Here is a 22,863-nt window from a genome sequence, read left to right on the forward strand (position 1 = left end):
TGCTTAGTTTCATTTTTTTTCCTTTAAATGCAAGCATGAAACAAGGATTCATCACGGATTCAGCAGTCGTATAGAAATACAAATCACGACTATCAAGCTCGTGAAGTCATACATGTACGTATAGTGAATCAACAAATGTTGAAGGAAGTACATGGAAGCAACTGCCCGTTCGCACAGCATTTTTCTCTCCCCCCAACACTTTTAAGAAAGGATTCGCGCAGGAATACCGCCCAACATTCAATCGCTTGACCACCGCATAAATTTACCTATGGAGGACCTAGAAATAGGCATACCTGACGCTGAAAACCAACTGAAGACAAACAAGGCACCAGGTCAAAATGGACCCTTAGTTCGATTTTATACAGATAACTCTTCGGCAATGGTCCCAACTTAGCTTGCATTCATCGCGAAGATCACGTCCAGAGAAAAGTTCCGTGTGTGTGTGTGTGTGTGTGTGTGTGTGTGTGTGTATGTGTGTGTGTGTGAATGAATTCCTAAGGGACCAAACTACCAAGGTCATTGGTCCCTAGACTTACACATTACTTAAAGTAACTTAAGCTAACTTATGCTAAGAACAACACACACACCCATGCCCGAGGGAGGACTCGAACCTCCGGCAGGAGGGGTCACGCAATCCGTGACAAGGGGCCTTAAACCGCGCGGTCACTCCACGCGGCTAAAATTCCGAGTAATTGGAAGAAAGTGCAGGTCACTGCCACACATAAGAAAGTTAAAAGACGGACCCACAGAATTACAGACAATGTCCTTAAGGTCGTTTCGCTACTGAATTCTTTATCTTATTCCGCGGCATCAGTTGAAGGAGCACGCTGCTTGCAGCAACAGGACACTTTAAGCATTGCGAGGTGAGCTAGGCGAAGCACAGAAATCCTGCCGCGGCAGCGTTAAGACGGGGCTCTTGCAGCACGGGCCAAGCGGTTTCTACATTGCTGACGTGGTTGGAGGTAGCACGTCGGCACAACAGGTATCAGGGGTAAAACACAGGGAGTGAAAAGTTATCCACAACTTCTCCAGAAACCAGACAGCAGTTTCAAAAGTTGAAGGTCATCAAAGGGAAGCAGTAATTGAGGAGAGAGAGAAACAGGTTTTTAGTCTGTCACCAATGTAATTCAATCCGTTCATTGAGCGAGTTCTGAAAGCAACCAAGGAGAAATATGGAAAGGAAATTTAGGCTCATGACGATGTAATTAAAGCTTTGAGGTTTGTAGGTGACACTCAAATTCTATCAGAGACAGCAAAGGATGTGGAAGAGACTGACTGCGAAGTTATCCGAAAGAGAGTAACTTGTCTATGTGAACTCAAGGTAATCAATGGAGGTTTTTATCAGCCATCCAGTTCCACCACAATCATTAGCGCGGAAGTACCCCGGTCATGCAGTACAAGCTGGAGGCGACTTCAACTTACCGAGTATAGACTAGACCGTCTATGAATTCATTGCATGTGGTGAGGACAGGCACTTTTGTTAAGTACTTCCGATAACATTTCCGGAAACTAAGTTGAGCAGCTTGTTCGAAAAACCCGAACGCAATGGATTTATTATAGATCTTGTAGTTGTATACAGTCCTGACCTTATCCATGTGTTATTATAGAGACAGGGAGGAGTGATCGTGATGTCATCATAGCCACGATGCTTACTAAAGTTAATGTATGCGTCAAAAAGGTTAGGTGAGTATTTATTCTGGATAGGATCAGCTACGCAGTTGTTAGCAACCTACTAAGACCATGAGTGGACATCATTAAGTTGGCATACGATGAACGTAGAACGATTATCAGCAAAGTTAAAGCTAATTGAAAATCGCGCTCTGAAGAAATGTATGCCGAATACCTGGATTACGGACGGAAAAGATTCACCTTGGCTTAATAACAAAATTCGGAAAATACAGAAGGAACAATGAATGTTGCATTCTCGGTTCAAACGTCGACGGGGAAAACGTAGTAGAAATTCGTGACATCTGCGCGAGGCATACAACAACTTCCGCCGTCAAGCATTAGCGAAAGATGTTGCCGAGTACCCAAGGAAATTCTGAACCTACGTAAAATCATTAATGGTACGTTCCAAACGTATATGAAACGGAACGACCAAGTAAGATAGGTAGTAGAGAAGGCGAGTGGACGACTGCGGTTTATTGGGAGAATTCTAGTGAAATGTAGCTCACCTGTAAAGGGTTCCGTGTATAGAACACTTGTGCGACCCGTTGCTGAGCACTGCTAGCGTGTTTGGGACTCCCATAGGCCGGATTAAGGGGAGACATCAGAGCAGTTCAGAGGTGTGTTGGTAGCTTTGTTATCAGTAGGTTCCATCAATACGTATTACGAAAATGTTCCGTGAACACGAATGTGAATGTCTGGAAGGAAGATGACGTAGATTTCGCGAAAATTTTATTGCGAAAATTTAGACAAACGGCATTTGTCGCTGACTCCAGAACGTGTCCACATTCCAAACAACCTACGGTTTTGGATTCTGAACAGCGGCGCAGGCTAGAGTCAGGAAGTTAATTTCTAAGTTTGTAGGTGAACCGTAACGCAGATCTTTCGTAAACCCCGAACAGGAAACATAATGCAGTGAAACCGGGCTTCATAGTAACCGGTGATTGGGTCCTAGATGCCATTTCAGTTGACCATTTTCAGTGGCCACTTTTAAGATTCTTCCCTACCAGTGCGACCCAACTACGCTCCTTAAAAGTGATTGTGCTAGAATTCTGCATAAAATTAATAAGTGGTACAAACCTGTTACTCTCTGTAGATGGAGGTCTAGTAAACCAACAAGCGTATTGCGGTGTAATATGGGGCTTCGTTTCTACAATGAGCATTCGAAGCTGTCCGGCTTCATAATGCTTGTGACGCGTGTGTCGTCAGAGCATGCAACCGCAGGGTAAATATGACCCGGAGCGATGGCCACTATATCGCTGTGTGTCCTGTCAATGGAGAAGACTGATTGGCCTCGGACAGAGGATAATTGCAGCTCGGCATTAGATCAGAGGATGCGGGCGACATGTGCCCATATATGCATATTACTGTGCAGTGGAAACGCCAGGGAGCACAAGCCCTATGTTTTCTGTGGTGGCCCTAACAAATTAATTGATAGTGACAGCTAAACTCAGTTGTTCAAGCCAATCGTCAGACATTATTGTCAGCTCTTGCAGGGCACTACCCAGCAGCACACAAAATTGATTAAAAGAGCATTCTATGGACAGCATGACCCTGTTTTCATGGTTGTGCCGTTTTTCAAGAGACGCTGACAACATACTACGTGGAAACTCCGCTGGCATTCGTTCGTGGGTGGTGCAGCAACAGTTTATGGGGATATGAAGACGCACTCGGGTAGGAGTGTGTGAACTTGTCCAGAAGCTAACGATGCCGTCGTAGTGTGGTATCCAAAGGATGGTTTATATATTGTGATGTCGTCGTACAACTCTCTCATGAATCAGTACTGAGAATTTTACGCACCAGTTGTCAAAAGTTTGACATGTTTATCGCAACACATTTCGGAACTACGTTACCCCATTATCAAGTGCTATAAAACAGGGATCAAAAATGGTTCAAATGGCTCTAAGCACTATGGGACTTAATATCTTAGGTCATCAGTTCCCTAGACTTGGAAGTACTGAAATCTAAGTAACCTGAGGACACCACAGACATCCATGCCCGAGCCAGGATTCGAACCTGCAACCGTAGCAGCAGCGCGGTTCCGTACTGAAGCGCCTAGAGCCGCTCGGCCACAAGGCCAGCGTAAAACAGGGAAACAAATTAATACATTTCCATACTACACATACTAAGTACCATGTAAATATTTATATTGTCCTGCAGAATGCCACTTGGCCAGGTCTAAGAAAAAAGGCCAAAAGCAGACATGCATTATCGAACATAATGCTCTTCCTTGAACATCTCCTGTCAACACATTGCACTCTCGCTACACGATGTCTCTAGGATAATCTTCGAACGGTATATGTCAAGTCCCAAAAACCTCTGCTGCACCTGCGTTGCACTGTGTGTATCCATATAGAGTGACCAAGAAAAAATATCATACCTAAAGCAACTAATTAGAAAAAGTTGACGGCTGCTTCTTAAGAACGACATCGGTAAAGTGGGGCGAGAAATACCCCTCCCTCTCTTCTATCTTCTTATTTAACAAGTTGACGCATTTCTCTCTTAAAGTGCAAAAAATCTCAGCTTCCTCTAAATGTGACGACTCCCTCTTTACCCTCAAGGAACAGTAGCCTCACGCTCTCTGTGATCTTACCTATCGAATACTGCTCACTTTGGAGGTGCTTCGCACTGGCCGATGAGCCATTTTGTTTACGCTTCTTACGCTCTATATTCCTTTAAAATTTGCTAGGACTTGACAAGTTACGCTCAAAGAATTTACGACAGACAGCGGCGTCGTTGGGCGCTGTGATACATGCTTACTGGATAGTACCGCCTTTGGGAGATGAGGGCAGCAGCCTTTACTTTTCAACTGAACCTTGTGAGAGTATGATGCGCCAACATGAAATGTTCAAGAAAGGGTTTTATGAAACTTCCTGGCAGATTAAAACTGTGTGCCCGACCGAGACTCGAACCCGAGTTCGAGTCTTGGTCGGGCACACAGTTTTAATCTGCCAGGAAGTTTCATATCAGCGCACACTCCGCTGCAGAGTGAAAATCTCATTCTGGAAAGGGTTTTATGTTTGAAAAGTCATGTTTGTTGCTGGCATTCAACTTCCGACGATGCCAAACGGCATAGAAGTTTTATATTGTACTACTTGGAAATTTGTGGTAAGTTCTATGGGACCAAACCGCTGAGGTCATCTTTCCCTAAGCTTACACACTACTGAATCTAACTTACGCTAAGGACAACACACACACCCATGCCCAAGGGAGTATTATACTACAGGACGATATACATACATAGTTGTCAGTTATAGGTGTCTAGTTACATGGTTGTCAGTTTGTTTGTTTTATAGCACTTGATAAAGGGATAACGTAGCCCCGAAAAATGTCGTGGTAAATGCACCACACGTCTGACAACTGGTGCGTAACATTCTCAGTACTAATTAAAAGTACTGGAGATTTTAATATATTCGTATTGCAACATTCAATGATACTCGATTAAACTGAAGTGAGATATTTTATTTAGCGAATAACTAACGAAATTTCCATAGTGAATTTATGTTTGGTCCAAGCGCGAGAAAGTGATGGGAATTCGATAAAGTTATTCTTTCGTTACGCTAATATTTTTGGATGAATTTAATTTGGTGGTGACTCCATTCAAACTGATAATTATTAATTTTCACAGTAAGTGGGTAAATATTAAATAGGCTCCTTCGCAGGAAGTATTGCGACATGAGCTCAAGGATAGCTCTGCAGGGATGTTGTAGATGATTAGCAACAGCCATCTGAGACCAATCTAACAAATCTGCAAAGTTTCCTAAAAATTCGCTTCTAAAAGCGAACTAGCTTTTTTTTTAAAATGCATCCATTTAAGGAGGCAATAGACAGTAATGACAACAACAACAGTGTTTCCTTACCTAGTTACTTAAGACAGGGTCGAACAGGATCAGTCAGCCTCACTTTTGTTTGGCGACAACATCATAGCGAGAGCCCAAGCACGCAGAGAATTAGGAAAATGTGGGCTGCGCTGTTCACAGTCTACAGTCACCCCTCAGTTAACTTTAATTCTTGCCTTGTTCTAAGGACAATCATTATCCAGTAATCATCTTATCTAATGGTTACAGTTTTGCTTTACATCAGTTCATTTCGTCCAGATACGCACGTTTCACAGTACTATATAACTTGGCGGCACTCAGCTCTTGTTCACGACGGAGCGTACATTCCTCGCGACGCGAATGAATCTGGCACAAACTGCCTCAGAGACTGCTGCATAACAGACTATGTATCGAGATACTTCGAAAGAGTCATGTTCAACAGACCGTATTCCGGCCAAACCGTGTCTAGATAAAGTACATTCATTGGCAACTTTAACTGAAGCTGGCTTCCAAAGACAACTAAGTCCTCCTGCTGCATTTATTGACCAGTCTGCAGCTTATCATAACGTAAGGAGGCAGGGTATTGTCTATCAGCTGCTGCGTGTAACATGCTGCAGAAAAATAGCACAATCTCTTAACAATATGCTGACTGACATACCACTTCAAGCAATTACAGTTAATAGCAATAGTGACCAAAAGACCCTCAACTATGGCTTACCTCAAGGCTCAGCCCTAGTTCCGCTACTATTTAGCTTGTATATTACAGATCTGCCAGCCGCTCAGTCCAGGACGTTTGGTTATATTGTTGGATCATAGTAACACAGCTCGAAGATATTTTTACAAAATACTTTCTTAAATGTGGACTACAACCGAATCCTTACAAAATTGAGCCCGCTTGCTTTCATCTGAGTAATATCCTAGCCAACAGAGAACTGGACATGTATTGAGAGGATAATCGCCTGGTCTATAACAAATGTCCTCGATACCTTTGAGTTACACTTGACAGACTGCAGCTAAATTAAGATCAAGAAATAATACTCTGCAAAAACCATGTGGTGTAACATTCGGGATCAGCAGCTTCCACTTTACGATCATCTGCCCTCCGCCTTGTCTACTCAGCGGTAGAGTATTCCAGTCTTGTCCGGATAAACAGCAGACATAGGAATCAAGTAGATATACAACTAAATCAATGCGTATTGTTACAGTCACAATCAAATCCACTCCAGTGTTTGGCTACCTGTCCTGAGTGGAATTCCACCAGATAATCTGAGAAGAAAGTATAATCTTCTCAGAGAATATAAGAAAATCTGCAACAACCAGACGCTGCTAATTCATGAGGACATACCTGCTGTCCAAACCAACAGATTCCATAGAAGACATCCCCCAATCAGAACAGCTAGCAGCCTGGCGGACCATAACTTCAATCTCCACGAAGCTTGGAGGCAAGAGTGGGGTAGTAACACTCCAGCAGAGGTGCACAGATTTCTCCATACCAACAACAAACCATGGGAACTTTATCTGACACAGAAAACATGGAGTACATTTAACAGGATTTGGACCAACTGTTGGGTCTTGCCCACTCGCCTACGGGTACGGGATGCAGCGTTCTCGGAGTGCCATACAACAATTTCAAACAAATAACATTAGTAATTTTATTTCTAGAAAGCAATTGACAATACTTAACTTTGGAGATACATCAAATGTCGCTAGCGAGAGGCGACATGAAAACAGTAAAGTTCTTGCTGTACACAAAGTTCCTGGAGGTTGACACACGTCCCAGATAACTATCGTCCGCGATCCAGTGCTGATATGAGCGGCTGGGCCTAGCACGAGCGTCGCTTTTATTCACGTCTTGCAGGGGACGCGCCTGGCGCGGCGCAATCCATTTTTGTGTACCATTGGCCGCCGTTTCTGGGCCGTGCCGCGGCTCGCGTTGGTGCCGTTGGCATCGTTTAGTTGGTATAGTTACGACTGTCATCTTCTTCTTGTGTTCATTGGCGCCACTCCGTTTGCAAGCGTTATCTGTCCGCTAGTGGCAGCAGCGCCAGTTGTCGATATATACACTCCTGGAAATTGAAATAAGAACACCGTGAATTCATTGTCCCAGGAAGGGGAAACTTTATTGACACATTCCTGGGGTCAGATACATCACATGATCACACTGACAGAACCACAGGCACATAGACACAGGCAACAGAGCATGCACAATGTCGGCACTAGTACAGTGTATATCCACCTTTCGCAGCAATGCAGGCTGCTTTTCTCCCATGGAGACGATCGTAGAGATGCTGGATGTAGTCCTGTGGAACGGCTTGCCATGCCATTTCCACCTGGCGCCTCAGTTGGATCAGGGTTCGTGCTGGACGTGCAGACCGCGTGAGACGACGCTTCATCCAGTCCCAAACATGCTCAATGGGGGACAGATCCGGAGATCTTGCTGGCCAGGGTAGTTGCCTTACACCTTCTAGAGCACGTTGGGTGGCACGGGATACATGCGGACGTGCATTGTCCTGTTGGAACAGCAAGTTCCCTTACCGGTCTAGGAATGGTAGAACGATGGGTTCGATGACGGTTTGGATGTACCGTGCACTATTCAGTGTCCCCTCTACGATCACCAGTGGTGTACGGCCAGTGTAGGAGATCGCTCCCCACACCATGATGCCGGGTGTTGGCCCTGTGTGCCTCGGTCGTATGCAGTCCTGATTGTGGTGCTCACCTGCACGGCGCCAAACACGCATACGACCATCATTGGCACCAAGGCAGAAGCGACTCTCATCGCTGAAGACGACACGTCTCCATTCGTCCCTCCATTCATGCCTGTCGCGACACCACTGGAGGCGGGCTGCACGATGTTGGGGCGTGAGCGGAAGACGGCCTAACGGTGTGCGGGACCGTAGCCCAGCTTCATGGAGACGGTTGCGAATGGTCCTCGCCGATACCCCAGGAGCAACAGTGTCCCTAATTTGCTGGGAAGTGGCTGTGCGGTCCCCTACGGCACTGCGTAGGATCCTACGGTCTTGGCGTGCATCCGTGCGTCGCTGCGGTCCGGTCCCAGGTCGACGGGTACGTGCACCTTCCGCCGACCACTGGCGACAACATCGATGTACTGTGGAGACCTCACGCCCCACGTGTTGAGCAATTCGGCGGTACGTCCACCCGGCCTCCCGCATGCCCACTATACGCCCTCGCTCAAAGTCCGTCAACTGCACATACGGTTCACGTTCACGCTGTCGCGGCATGCTACCAGTGTTAAAGACTGCGATGGAGCTCCGTATGCCACGGCAAACTGGCTGACACTGACGGCGGCGGTGCACAAATGCTGCGCAGCTAGCGCCATTCGACGGCCAACACCGCGGTTCCTGGTGTGTCCGCTGTGCCGTGCGTGTGATCATTGCTTGTACAGCCCTCTCGCAGTGTCCGGAGCAAGTATGGTGGGTCTGACACACCGGTGTCAATGTGTTCTTTTTTCCATTTCCAGGAATGTAGTAACGGTCGTACTATCTTTGGGGCGACTTTGTGGTGTTTACGTGTCTTGTGAGTCGGCAGTTCGGTTGGGGACGGACAAGCAGCCAGGTCCGCGCAGCGCTAGAACACGCCGGGACCACTGGCGGCACTCATGCACTCTCGGATGGAAGGGCTGTGGTCGCGAGGTGTACAACCTTGTTGTCAACCAGACCCAGGAAGTTTACGTTGAGTGGGCCTTTATTCAAGAAGTTTAACCTCCACCATTGTGAGATCTCGCCATTTGCTTGCATGTTGCTGCTCGCAGTGTCGCCGAGATGAGCAGCAGCGAGTGGAGCATTTAGGGTTCAAATGGCTCTGAGCACTATGGGACTAAACATCTGTGGTCATCAGTCCCCTACAACTTAGAACTACTTAAACTTAACTAACCTAAGGACATCACACACATCCATGCCCGAGGCAGGATTCGAACCAGCGACCGTAGTAGTCGCACGGTTCCGGACTGAGCGCCTAGAACAGCATCTAGGGAAGGCGAACCTAATTAGCCTACACCACTACTTATTATTAATTGTTACATTCTATACGTTATTATTTGTGAAATTCAACCAGTAGTATTTTCCTGCCTAGTGGCCGCTAACGTCCCAATTAACTGCCCTGGAGTTTCGTGTATGTTACAGCAGTGTACTTTTTCTCGCCTTGCCGCTGCTGTCTGGTAAAGCTTGTCGTTAGACAGCTTCCTTGATTTGTGGGTCGAGTGGTGTTTTTCCTTTTTCTTCTCTGCGAGTTTTCTGCTTCTGGATGCTCTAAACACTGGAGTCTGAAGACGTAGTGCTGACTGCTAGTTCCGGCTTGAGTGTGTTATTCCATCGTTGCATTGGTCATCGCACGTTAGGTAGATTCAGCAAATGATTATTGGTCATGCGATTAAACTGCCACTAGACTGAGTTGCCACCTCGTGAAGTGAATGCAACTCTTGGCTGACTGTCATCGCTTGCGAAGGTTTGAGGGACTTTCCCAGGTCGATCCGTGGAGCAACGTCTTCTCCCCCCTCCCCCCTTCCCCCTTGGTTTGGTCAGATTTGATGATTGTTTTTTTTAATTTAATGACTGTAATTTCAAGTTTGAAGATGTTTAACTGGTTCTTAAAAGATAGCTATTTTGCCCTTCAGCCGTGAAACAGTTTTAAATTATCACTATCGACTCGTAAACGGCCAAACGCATAAAGTGATACCGAAAATGTATGCTTGTCCGTGATTTGAGACCTCCCTTATACCTACAAGGAGCCCGAAACGACTTGTAACCTCCTAAGTTTTGACCGGCACAGACGGCTTTCGAAAGATGTACAATTAATCGTCGCTTTCGACTTCACGGGTACAAGTTGGAGGATGGTATTTTTCGTAAAAACATGGAAAACGTGAAGTTAAACGGCACCAGCTGTATTGAATAAATGCTATGTTTCCTCATACGCAAGGTCTTTTGACGTTTTCCGTGGAAAAACAAACTTCGTAAACGTTTTCAAAAACTTCTCTTTCAGACGATAGTTTGGAATCAAACCATGCATAACGCAGTATTTCGTTAAATATCGGCGCTGATAATTCGTTATGTAGTATCGAGTGTATTTTAATAGCCTCTTCCAAGAAGCAATTTCTCGTTCTCTTTCGATTAAATTCGAACAGTTTTGAAGACACGGACAAGCATACATTTTCAGTATCACTTTATGCGTTTGGTCGTTTACTAGACGATAGTTATGAATAATATATTATTTGTGATAATAAAAATTAGTAGACTGCCAAATAACATTATAAATTTAATAAAAGTCCATCCGATTACAGGTATTTTTCTCATTATATCAATTGTAATATAAATAGTAAAGAAAATGACAGTGTTGCAAATAAATAAAAAAAACATTGACGAACGAAACTTGAGCACCACTCGGCTGCAGCCGCTTCTTGGTTAAAATGGCCACGCACAGGTATATATTTGACGACCGAAATTACCTTGTGATTTTCTCAGTAACGCTTGAGAGGGACGCGCTACTGCTTACACATTTTGTTGTCCTCATGGATTACTGCGAGTGTACGAAGTTTACAGTAAATCCGCGTTCCAAACGTCGTGGCCTCCCATTGTAAGATATGTACTACTAGAAGTAGATACACTGTCCAGCCACATTAACTTAACCACCGCCTACGTACGGCGTTAACGTGCAATAACCGCTCTCAGGCGGCAGGTGGCAGCAGTAGCCGTGGAGGTCATTCAAAGCGTGTCGGGAGCACGCGGAAGACATTGAGTCGTCGTCGTAATGTGCAAATGGAGCAATTTATCTAACGTACAAAGCGGCATGATCATTGGCTTTCGGACAAGTGTGGAAGCATGTCTGAAACGGCTAAGTTTGTACATGTACACCTACATCTACATGGTTACTCTGCAATTGACACTTAAGTACCAGGCAGAGGTTTCATCGAACCATTTTCATACTCCTTCTCTACCATTCCACTCTCGAATGGCGCGTGGGAAAAAGGAACACCTAAATCTTTCCGTTCGAGCTCTGAGTTCTCTTATTTTATTACCATGATCATTTCTCCCTACGTAGGTGGGTGTCAACAAAACGTTTTTCGCATACGGAAGAGAAAGCTGGTGATTGAAATTTCGTAAATAGATCTCGCCGGGAAGAAAACCGCCTTTGTTTCAGTGACTGCCATCATAACTCTCGTATCATATCGGTGACACTCTCACCCCTATTGCGCGATAACACGAAACGGGCTGCCCTTCTTTAGACTTTTTCGATGTCCTCCGTCAATCCTACCTGGTAAGGACCCCACACTGCGCAGCAATATTCCAGCAGAGGACGGACAAGTGCAATGTAGGCTGTTTCTTTAGTGGGTTCGTCGCCTCTTCTAGGTGTTCTGCCAGCAAAGCGCAGTCTTTGTTTCACCTTGCCCACAATATTATCTATGTGGTATTTCCAGTTCAAGTTGCTCGTAATTGTAATTTCTAGGTATTTAGTCGAATTGACAGATTTGTGCGATTTATCGTGTACCCAAAATTTATCGGATTTCGTTTAGTACCCATGTGGATGACCTCGTACTTTTCTTTGTTTAGTGCCAATTGCCACTTTTCACACCATACAGAAATTCTCATTAGATCATTTTGTAATTGGAATTGATCGTCTGATGATTTTACTAGACGGTAAACTGCGGTAAACTGTTCGCGTGCTGCCACTGTTAAAGTATACCGTGTATGGCAAAATAGCACTCCGTCTTCAGGCCACAAGTGGCCCATCGGGGCCATCCGACCGCCGTGTCATCCTCAGTTGAGGTTGCGGATAGGAGGGGCATGTGGTCAGCACACCGCTCTCCCGGTCGTTATGATGGTTTTCTCTGACCGGAGCCGCTACTATTCGGTCGAGTACCTCCTCAATTGGCATCACGAGGCTGAGTGCACCTCGAAAAATGGCAACAGTGCATGGCGGCCGGATGGTCACCCATCCAAGTGCCGGCCACGCCCGACAGCGCTTAACTTCGGTGATCTCACGGGAACCGGTGTATCCACTGCGCCAAGGCCGTTGCCACTGCATGGCAAAATGGCGCTGTCTAAAATCGGTGCCGTGGCAATTGTGGTGCACCACGGCCCATAAATGATAGGGGTGAACGACGGTAGCGATTAGAGTTGCAACTGGCCGCCCAGATGTAGCAAGGGGCTACCAATAGTGTCTCCTCAACGATTGTTCGGGGAACGTTGCCGCATATGGGCCTCCGCAGCAGGTGCCTCTTCCATGCAGGAATGCGAACTGCAACTCATCGGCGACGAAGGCTGGAAGTTGCCCTCCAATACCTCAACTGGACGTCCACTGAGCTGCGGCAGCTGGCCTTTTCAAATCAATCACATTTTGTGCTCCATCGGAGAGATGGCCGTTGGCGTGTGCGGTGCGAAACGTCTGGCAGTAAACACCTTGCAACAACCGTCGGTCTGGGGAATGTTTTCGTGTCATTCGCTAGGTGATCTCGTCATTCTAGAAGGCACCATGGATCAACACAAGTATACATCTATACTTGGGAACCATGTCCAACCCCACATGCAGTTTGTCATCTCTCGGCACGATGGTACTTACAAGCAGAACAGCGGAGTGCGCGTCCGTGGTTCGAAGAGCAGCATGATGGATTTACTGCCCTTCCTGGTCATCAAACTGGATTTAAACTCAATCGAGAATCTGTGTGACCATCTCGTTCGGGTTGTTGGCGCCATGGATCCTCAACCGAGAAACGTAGCACAGCTGGCCACGGTACTCTCGGTGCCTTCTACACTCAAGATCATAAATTATGGATAATGCTGATACATGGTGAAACAACGCTCTGGTGGGTGTGTAAGTAGGCTGTTTAGGTTTTTATGTTGGTAACGCCATGTAGCGCTCTGTATGAAAATCACTGACTGTGCTGTGTGCAGTCTGTGACTGGTTTGCATTGTTGGAATATTCGCTATTGTAGTGTCGGACAGTTGGATGTGAACAGCACGTAGCATTGCGCGGTTGGAGGTGAGCTGCCAGCAGTGGTGGATGTGGGGAGAGAGATGGCAGAATTTTGAGAGCGTACGATGTGGACGTGTGTCCATCAGAAAGAGTAAATTTGTAATACTCTATATCATGAACTGATATATATATATATATTCTTCTTCTTCTTCTGCTTTTACGGCCTCATTGGACCACTTCAGTCAATCATTTCTGGTCCTCTTCTTTGGTATTTTCCCCTTCCGAGTGGCCCAGTATCTCTTCATTCGTTCCGATGCTTTTCGTCGTTCCTTATCTGTAAATACCCTTTTCATTGTATGTCGTTTGTCAATTTTTGGTTTAAATCTTATTTCTGTGTCCCTCAACTTCTTTAAATTTGGCGTTTTGTTCTGCAAATCATCCAGAGTTATTTCCAGTTCTTCCATATCCTCTCTTATTTCCTTAAGCCATCCTCCTTGTTGTTTCAAATTCCAGAGTTTCTCAATAATTTTCCTTGATAATCTGGTTTCTGGTGTCCTCAGAATGTGACCACAAAAAGAGATCCTTTTCTTTCGTATAGTATCAGTGATGGGCTCCAGTTCTCTGTATACCACTTCATTTGGAACTATCCGCCATTGCCCAGCTTTTTGATATTTCTTATTTATGCATGTTCTAGCAATTCTTCTCTCTACTTTTAAAATTTTGTCAATTCTGTTTTTCTGGGTGAATTTAAAAAGAGTTTCGCTTCCGTATGTAACCTCTGGTTGAACCACCGTCTTGTAATGTTTTAATTTTGTTTTAATTGATAGACATTTTTTATTGTACATAGACCATGTTAGTTTTTGAGCTTTTATCATTTTATTAGTTCTTGCTCGCCATGCAGGTTTCTCGTCCAATTTATGTGTTATAATTTCACCCAGGTATTTAAATTGTTTCACTATTTTAATTTCCCTATTGTTCACTGTGATGTGATCTATTACAAGTGGATCCTTTACCATTATTTCAGTCTTTTCAAATGATATCTGGAGTCCTAATTTTTGTGCTATATTTTGTAAGCTTGTTATTTGTTTCGTGGCTTCCTGAATATACATATATATATATATATATATATATATATATATATATATATTTATATTTGTATATATATGATGACTTTTGAATATTATTAAGGTAAATAAATTGTTTGTTCTCTATTAAAAACCTTTCATTTGCTAACTAAGCCTATCGGTAGTTCGTGCCTTCAGTAGTTAGAATCTTTTATTTAGCTGGCAGTATTGGCGCTCGCTGTATTGCAGTAGTTCGAGTAACGAAGATTTTTGTGAGGTAAGTGATTCATGAAAGGTATAGGTTATTGTTAGTCAGGGCCATTCTTTTGTAGGGATTATAGAAAGTCAGATTGTGTTGCCCTAAAAATATTGTGTGTCAGTTTAGTGTTTGTGGTGTCACCGCCAGACACCACACTTGCTAGGTCGTAGCCATGGACTTAGCAGAAGGCTATTCTATCTGTCTCTCGGCAAATGAGAGGAAGGTTTCGTCCGTATTGTCGCTAGCAATGTCGTCGTACAACTGGGGCCAGTGCTATCTCGTATCTCGAGACCTGCCTTGTGGTGGCGCTAGGTCTGCGATCACACAGTGGCGACACGCGGGTCCGACATGTACTAAATGGACCGCGGCCGATTTAAGCTACCACCTAGCAAGTGTGGTGTCTGGCGGTGACACCACAGTGTTGATCAAAATAAGCAAAGAGAGAAATGTCTGAGTACGTTCAGTTCTGCTCAGCTGTTTGAAAATCAAATAACGTAAGAGGTTTATCAGCACAGTAATTCATAAATTTTCTAAGGTAAGGTTTCAGGTGGTTTGCGGGTTTAAATCACCTCGGGGTATGACGATGCGGTGCATTTGACTTACGGTCGTCGCACGGTGGCGCTGGCAGCAGTCACATACCTAGAGCTGTGTTGGTGCATGTCAGAGTACGGTGCAGCGAGTAAGTGTGCAGACGTTTTGAGACTTGCTAATGGTGACTGTGTGTTGAAAATGGCTCAAAGAACACATATTGATGACGGCTAAATGGCTCTGAGCACTTAGGTCATAAGTCCCCTAGAACTTAGAACTACTTAAACCTAACTAACCTAAGGATATCACACACACGCATGCCCGAGGTAGGATTCGAACCTGCGACCGTAGCAGTCCCGCGGTTCCGGACTGCAGCGCCAGAACCGCACGGCCACCGCGGCCGGCATATTGATGACGTTATGAGGGGTAGAATACTAGGGCGACTGGAGGATGGTCAAACACTGCAGGTCGTAGCACGGGCCCTCCGTGTGCCACAACGTGTGATTTCAAGATTATGCAACAGTTCCAGCAGACAGGAAACGACACAGTCTACAGACGAGTGAACAAACATGGTTTATTCGCCCTCAGACCTGCAAGGTATTCCACTGACCGGCACTGGTCACAGGAGAGTCCGTAAAGCCTGGTGTCAAGAACACAGTACATGGTCATTGGAACAGTGGTGTTGACGGACGTGTCCAGGTACCGTCTGATCAGTGATTCTCGCCGGGTTTTCATCTGGCGTGAGCCAGGAACCTGATACCAACCCCTTAATGTCCTTAAAGGGACCTGTATGGAGGTCGTGGTTTGATGGTGTGGGGTGGGATAATGATTGGTGCATGTACACCCCTGCATGTCTCTGACAAAGGAACTGTAACAGGTCAGATGTATCGGGACGTCACTTTGCACCAGTATGTCCGCCTTTTCAGGGGTGCATTGGGTCCCACCTTCCTTCTGATGGATGATAACGCACGGCCCCACCGAGCTGCCATCGTGGCGGAGTACCTTGAAACAGAAGATATCAGGCGAATGGAGTGGCCTGCCTGTTCTCCAGACCTAAACCCCATCGAGCACGTTGGGTTGCTCTCGGTCGACGTATCGCTGCACGTCTTCAACCCCATACGACACTTCAGGAGCTCCGACAGGCACTGGCGCAAGAATGGGAGGCTATACCCAGCAGCTGTTCGACCACCTGATCCAGAGTATGCCAACCCATTGTGCGGCCTGTGTACATGTGCGTGGTGATCATATCCCATATTGATGTCGGGGTACATGTGCAGGAAACAGTGGCGCTTTGTAGCACATGTGTTTCGGGACGGTTTTCTCAACTGATCACCAATACCGTGGACTTACAGGTCTGTGTCGTGTGTGTTCCCTATGTGCCTATGCTGTTAGTGCCAGTATTGTGTAGTGCGACGTTGTTTGGCACCACATTCTGTAATTATCCTTAATTTATGAGCGTGAGTGTAGAACCTTATTGACTTTCTTCCCGCACGTCTCGCAGCGGCCCTCGCTGCAGAAGATGCTTATGCAGGGATTTGGGAAGTGGTCACATTTAATGTAATTGGATAGTGTGTAAACATATGCTGACCCTTTGCTTACATAGCTGATATCGTATATGAGAGATATGTGACCTAAATGAGCTGCCAGCGACCCTACATACAGGCCTTCTTTTCACGAAAACACGTACTTATACGGTCCCAGTTTACCTCACGTCTCAAGCAGCTTACTCTACCTTCTAGCACTGAGGAAAAAAAACTTGAAAATTTCTGATCATCTCTGACTAGTGAGAATATAGCTCCATTCATCTGGACATACATTTAAAGGAAAAAGAAATGTATTTTATTCCAGTCTTTGATCACAATATCAATTCTTTTGACGATGACCAGATCAGTCCATAATGACCATCCTTAGATCTTTTCTACACCATATCCTAAAGTGTTTTTTATACTACTCTTTGATCACAATATCAATTCTTTTGACGATGACCGATTTTAGTCCGTAATGACCATCCTCAGATCTTTTCTACGCCATGTCCTAAAGTGATAAGGCCATAATGGCATCGTGAAAACATATAAATATAGTCAGCACAGCATCGTCACATAGATCTAAAATAAGGTGTAGAATAGGCCACATCGTCCACACAGTCGTTATTGCTACTGGCTACTACATCATAAAACTTACTTTACACGTAAGTTTAAGGTGGAGAGGGGAAGAAAGGAAAGAAAAACGGAGGGATCAGCGCTGTCAGCTGCATTGGGACATTACACGGAGTCGGCGGCGAAGAGTGAAAATGTGTACCGGGCCGGGATTCGAGCCCGGGATCTCCCGCTTACCAGGCAGGTGCGGTAACCACTGCACCATCCGGGAGACAGCATTGTCACATTTACACGGACTACCCCGGCTCACTTCACGGCCGCTCCACACTCCCATCGAGCGCCACCTAAACGCAGCCCTGTCCATTTCCTCCATATTCGCTCTTCCGAGATTCCCACAAGAGGTCGGAGTGTCTGTGCATCCGCACTGAAGTGGCGCAGTGGCTACTGCACCTGCTTAGTAGCAGGAGATCCCGGGTTCGAATCCCGATCCGATACACATTTTCACTCGTCGCCGCCGATTCCGTGTAATGTCCCAGTGCAGCTAACGGCAGTGATCTCTCCCCTTTCCTTTCATTTCTTACACTCTCCACCTTCAGTTTACATACACTACTGGCAATTAAAATTGCTACACCAAGAAGAAATGCAGATGATAAACGCGTATTCATTGAACAAATATATTATACTATACATGTGTTTACAGTTTCACGCAGTTTGGGTGCATAGATCCTGAGAAATCAGTACCCAGATCAACCACCTCTGGCCGTAATAACGGCCTTGATGCGCCTGAGCATTGACTCAAACAGAGCTTGGATGGCGTGTACAGGTACAGCTGCCCATGCAGCTTCATCACGATACCACAGTTCATCAAGAGTAGTGACTGGCGTATTGTGACGAGCCAGTTGCTGGGCCGCCATTGACCAGACGTTTTCAATTGGTGAGAGATCTGGAGAATGTGCTGGCCAGGCCAGCAGTAGAACATTTTCTGTATCTAGAAACGCCCGTACGGGACCTGCAACATGCGGTCGTGCATTATCCTGCTGAAATGTAGGATTTCGCAGGGATCGAACGAAGGGTAGAGCCACGGGTCGTAACACATCTGAAATGTAGCGTCCACTGTTCAAAGTGCCGTCAATGCGAACAAGAGGTGACTGAGACGTGTAACCAATGGTACCCCATACCATCACGCCGGGTGATACGCCAGTATGGCGATGACGAATACACGCTTCCAATGTGCGTTCACCGCGATGCTGCCAAACACGGATGCGACCTTCATGATGCCGTAAACAGAACCTGGATTCATCCGAAAAAATGACGTTCTGCCATTCGTGCACCCAGGTTCGTTGTTCAGTACACCATCGCAGGCGCTCCTGTCTGTGATATAGCGTCAAGGGTAACCGCAGCCATGGTCTCCGAGCTGATAGTCCATGCTGCTGCAAACGTCGTCGAACTGTTCGTACAGATGGTTGTTGTCTTGCAAACGTCCCCATCTGTTGACTCAGGGATCGAGACGTGGCTGCACGATCCGTTACACCCGCGCGGATAAGATGCCTGTCATCTCGACTGCTAGTGATACGAGGCCGTTTGGATACAGCACGGCGTTCCGTATTACCCTCCTGAACCCACCGATTCCATATTCTGCTAACAGTCATTGGATCTCGACCAACGCGAGCAGCAATGCCGCGATACGATAAACCGCAATCGCGATGGGCTACAATCCGACCTTTATCAAAGTCGGAAACGTGATGGTACGGATTTCTCCTCCTTACACGAGGCATCACAACAACGCTTCACCAGGCAACGCCAGTCAACTGCTGTTTGTGTATGATAAATCTGTTGGAAACTTTCCTCATGTCCACACCTTGTAGGTGTCGCCACCTGCACCGACCTTGTGTGAATGCTCTCAAAAGCTAATCATTTGCATATCACAGCTTCTTCTTCCTGTCGATTAAATTTAGCGTCTGTAGCACGTCATCTTCGGGGTGTAGCAATTTTAATGGCCAGTGGTGTATAATACAGTAACAGCTGCGGATACTGCGTGGTGTCCGTCCTTTCGGACATATCCGGAATAACAGACACCGCACATTCACATAATTTCATATAGAGCTTGAGCCGGTGGGTTTCTGGCGCCAGGCGATATCGATTCTTACTTCCATCTTTAATCGTTGTCCCTGTGCCTTGTTCTCTTTGCGTCTTTGAGGCAGGCTGTTTATGGTGGCGCGCGTGAGCAAGTCGAGGAGAGTGGGTGCGTGCATGAGCCGAGTCGGTCTGTGACGTGACGTGCTTTCTATGTTGTCGTTGTGGGGAGTTGACGACACCATGTCACGTGGCACGGCCGTATGACGTGAGAACCAGTTGAGTTGGAGCAACGAAAAAGCATGGGCCGCTGCCGGAAAGTATTGAAGTTGTATTGACACGGCTGGCCAGTGGCGACCAGGATTTGCTAAAACCTCGAGAGCTATGTGGATGGATGGTGTGTGAATTTCACATGAAGAAGAAAAAAATTAATCGCCAAGCTTTCGTGGTGGGTTCCTCCTTCTATATATGTTGAATATTATTGTGTACTTAAGGACTGTTGACCGTTGCAGTTGCTTGTGCTAGTGGGCAGCAAAACATTCACTGCAGCGGTGGCGAGGCGAGTTATATTCTGGAACGGCCATGAAATTATGTTAGGAAAGTTGCTAGAAATAGCGCCTCGCATTTGTAAGTTTGGATTTGGTGCTTAGTGGCACGCTGAAGGTAGGTGGTTCACTTGAACGTCATTTCTTAATTTAGTTATAGATTTAGAATTTTCTTTGTTTTACGAATTTGTTGTAGTTGTTGTTTCTTAATAATTTCTTGTATGGATTGTCACGTTAGGTACTTAGTATCTAGATTTTTTTAGGGGTCAAAGGAAACTAAGCTCCTTAATTCTGTTCATGGGTTAACTTGTAAAATGTTTATATTAAGGCATTGCTTTTCTATAAAAAATGGAAATGAGCGTTTGGCGTCATTGGCCGGAAGGCCCCTCGCGGGGCAGGTCCGGCCGCCATATCGCAGGTCTTATTACATTCGGCGCCACATTGGGCGACCTGCACGCCGGATGGGGATGAAATGATGATGAACACAACACAACACCCAGTCCCTGAGCGGAGAAAATCTCCGACCCAGCCGGGAAACGAACCCGGGCCCAGAGGACGGCAATCCGTCACGCTGACCACTCAGCTACTGGGGCGGACGCGTTTCTATATATATATTTGTGTAACTTGTATATACTACAGTGTGTCTGTCGCTCATGTTTTCCTGTTATCAGAAACGTTTATAGTGGTCGACGCGAACAAACCTCGCCCTGCGAGCTTGCAGTGTGACGGAAATCTCAGGATTTGAACTCAGGGCCGTCCGGACCCCGTCAGTGAGCGATTTCTCTATTCCATTCAACGAGAGGCTTGTTTTAGACAGAAGATTTTCTACTGCCCAAAGTTGAGTATAAGTTCACTCTTTGGATCGTGTGTTTGTGAAATCGTAATAGATTAACGTTTGCTTGCGTCCATCACATGTTCATCAAATTGACTTTTTGCCTTAAGCTTCGATAAGTGTAAAACTGAATTATAATAAAGAGGAGCGAGTAAATTTACAAACATAAACACTTACAAAGGGCAAATTGTACCCTGGTTGTGCCTATCCCTAAGTTGCATATTTAAAGTAGTTTAAGATTTGGTCATATTGCACTATGGCTGTGGCAAGACTGAAATACCTCCTTTTTGCAAGTTAATTTAAGTTACTGCTTCCATTACATCCAAAAGTTTCATTCCTGTATAACATTTTTAAATGACTAAATGTTGGAACACGTGAGGCAATACTGACCTTACGACTTATCTTAGAAGAAAGATTAAGGAAAGGCAAACCTACATTTCTAGCATTTGTAGACTTAGTGAAAGCTTTTGACAATGTTGACTGGAATACTCTCTTTCAAATTCTGAAGGTGGCAGGGGTAAAATACAGGGAGCGAAAGGCTATTTACAATTTGTACAGAAACCAGATGGCAGTTATAAGAGTCGAGGGAGATTAAAGGGAAGCAGTGGTTAGGAAGGGAGTGAGACAGGGTTGTAGCCTATCCCCGATGTTATTCAATCTGTATATTGAGCAAGCAATAAAGGAAACAAAAGAAAAGTTCGGAGTAGGTATTAAAATCTATGGAGAAGAAATAAAAACTTTGAGGTTCACCGATGACATTGTAATTATGTCAGGGACAGCAAAGGACTTGGAAGAGCGGTTGAAAGGAATGGACAGTGTCTTGAAAGGAGGGTATAAGATGAACATCAACAAAAGCAAAACGAGGATAATGGAATGTAGTCTAAGTAAGTCGGGTGATGCTGAGGGAATTAGATTAGGAAATGAGACACTTAAAGTAGTAAAGGAGTTTTGCTATTTGGGGAGCAAAATAACTGATGATGGTCGAAGTAGAGAGGATATAAAATGTAGACTGGCAATGGCAAGGAAAGCGTTTCTGAAGAAGAGAAATTTGTTAACATCGAGTACAGATTTAAATGTCAGGAAGTCGTTTCTGAAAGTATTTGTATGGAGTGTAGCCATGTACGGAAGTGAAAAGTGGACGATAAATAGTTTAGACAAAAAGAGAATAGAAGCTTTCGAAATGTGGTGCTACAGAAGAATGCTGAAGATAAGATGGGTAGATCATATAACTAATGGTTGGTTGGTTTTGGGGAAGGAGACCAGACAGCGAGGTCATCGGTCTCATCGGATTAGGAAAGGACGGGGAAGGAAGTTGGCTGTGCCCTTTGAAAGGAACCATCCCGGCATTTGCCTGGAGTGATTTAGGGAAATCACGGAAAACGTAAATCAGGATGGCCGGACGCGGGATTGAACCGTCGTCCTCCCGAATGCGAGTCCAGTGTTTAACCTATAACTAATGAGGAGGTATTGAATAGAATTGGGGGAAGAGGAGCTTGTGGCACAACTTGAGTAGAAGAAAGGATCGGTTGGTTGGACATGTTCTGAGACATCGAGAGATCACCAATTTAGTATTAGAGGGCAGCGTGGAGGGTAAAAATCGTAGAGGAAGACCAAGAGATGAATACACTAAGCAGATTCAGATGGATGTAGGCTGCAGTAGGTACTGGGAGACGAAGAAGCTTGCACAGGATAGAGTAGCATGGAGAGCTGCATCGAACCAGTCTCAGGACTGAAGACCACAACAACACATGTAGATGAAGCTGTTTCTGTGCTCTACAATTCTTTATACTCATTTTTTTGCATTTTTAAATACTAATTGTGGATAGGGCCTTGATATGCAAATGTTGTTAATTCATTATTACTGCTGACGAATTCATGTGTGTGTGTAATCAGTAAAGAAGTGTTGGAACTACAAACTGGTTGTGTTACTGGTATACAAGGTTAGAGTGTGCTAACGCCACACCAGAGCTTACTATTTTCTTTAAGCATTTAACAGGAAACTGTCGAGCCATCTACGGTCTGAAAATTCTGACTTCTTATTATTCCGTGAAAGTATAAGT

At 45.4% G+C, this 22,863-nt stretch overlaps 1 protein-coding gene across 1 annotated transcript in view; it reads right to left on the bottom strand.

Annotated features, from left to right (window-relative positions):
• The window catches only part of LOC124613308, a 369,764-nt gene that overhangs the window by 259,376 nt on the left and 87,525 nt on the right, over nucleotides 1-22,863 (bottom strand). The gene's annotated exons all lie outside the window — the stretch shown is intronic.

Source organism: Schistocerca americana, chromosome 4 (assembly GCF_021461395.2).
Source record: "Schistocerca americana isolate TAMUIC-IGC-003095 chromosome 4, iqSchAmer2.1, whole genome shotgun sequence".
NCBI classification, from domain to species: Eukaryota; Metazoa; Arthropoda; class Insecta; order Orthoptera; family Acrididae; genus Schistocerca; species Schistocerca americana.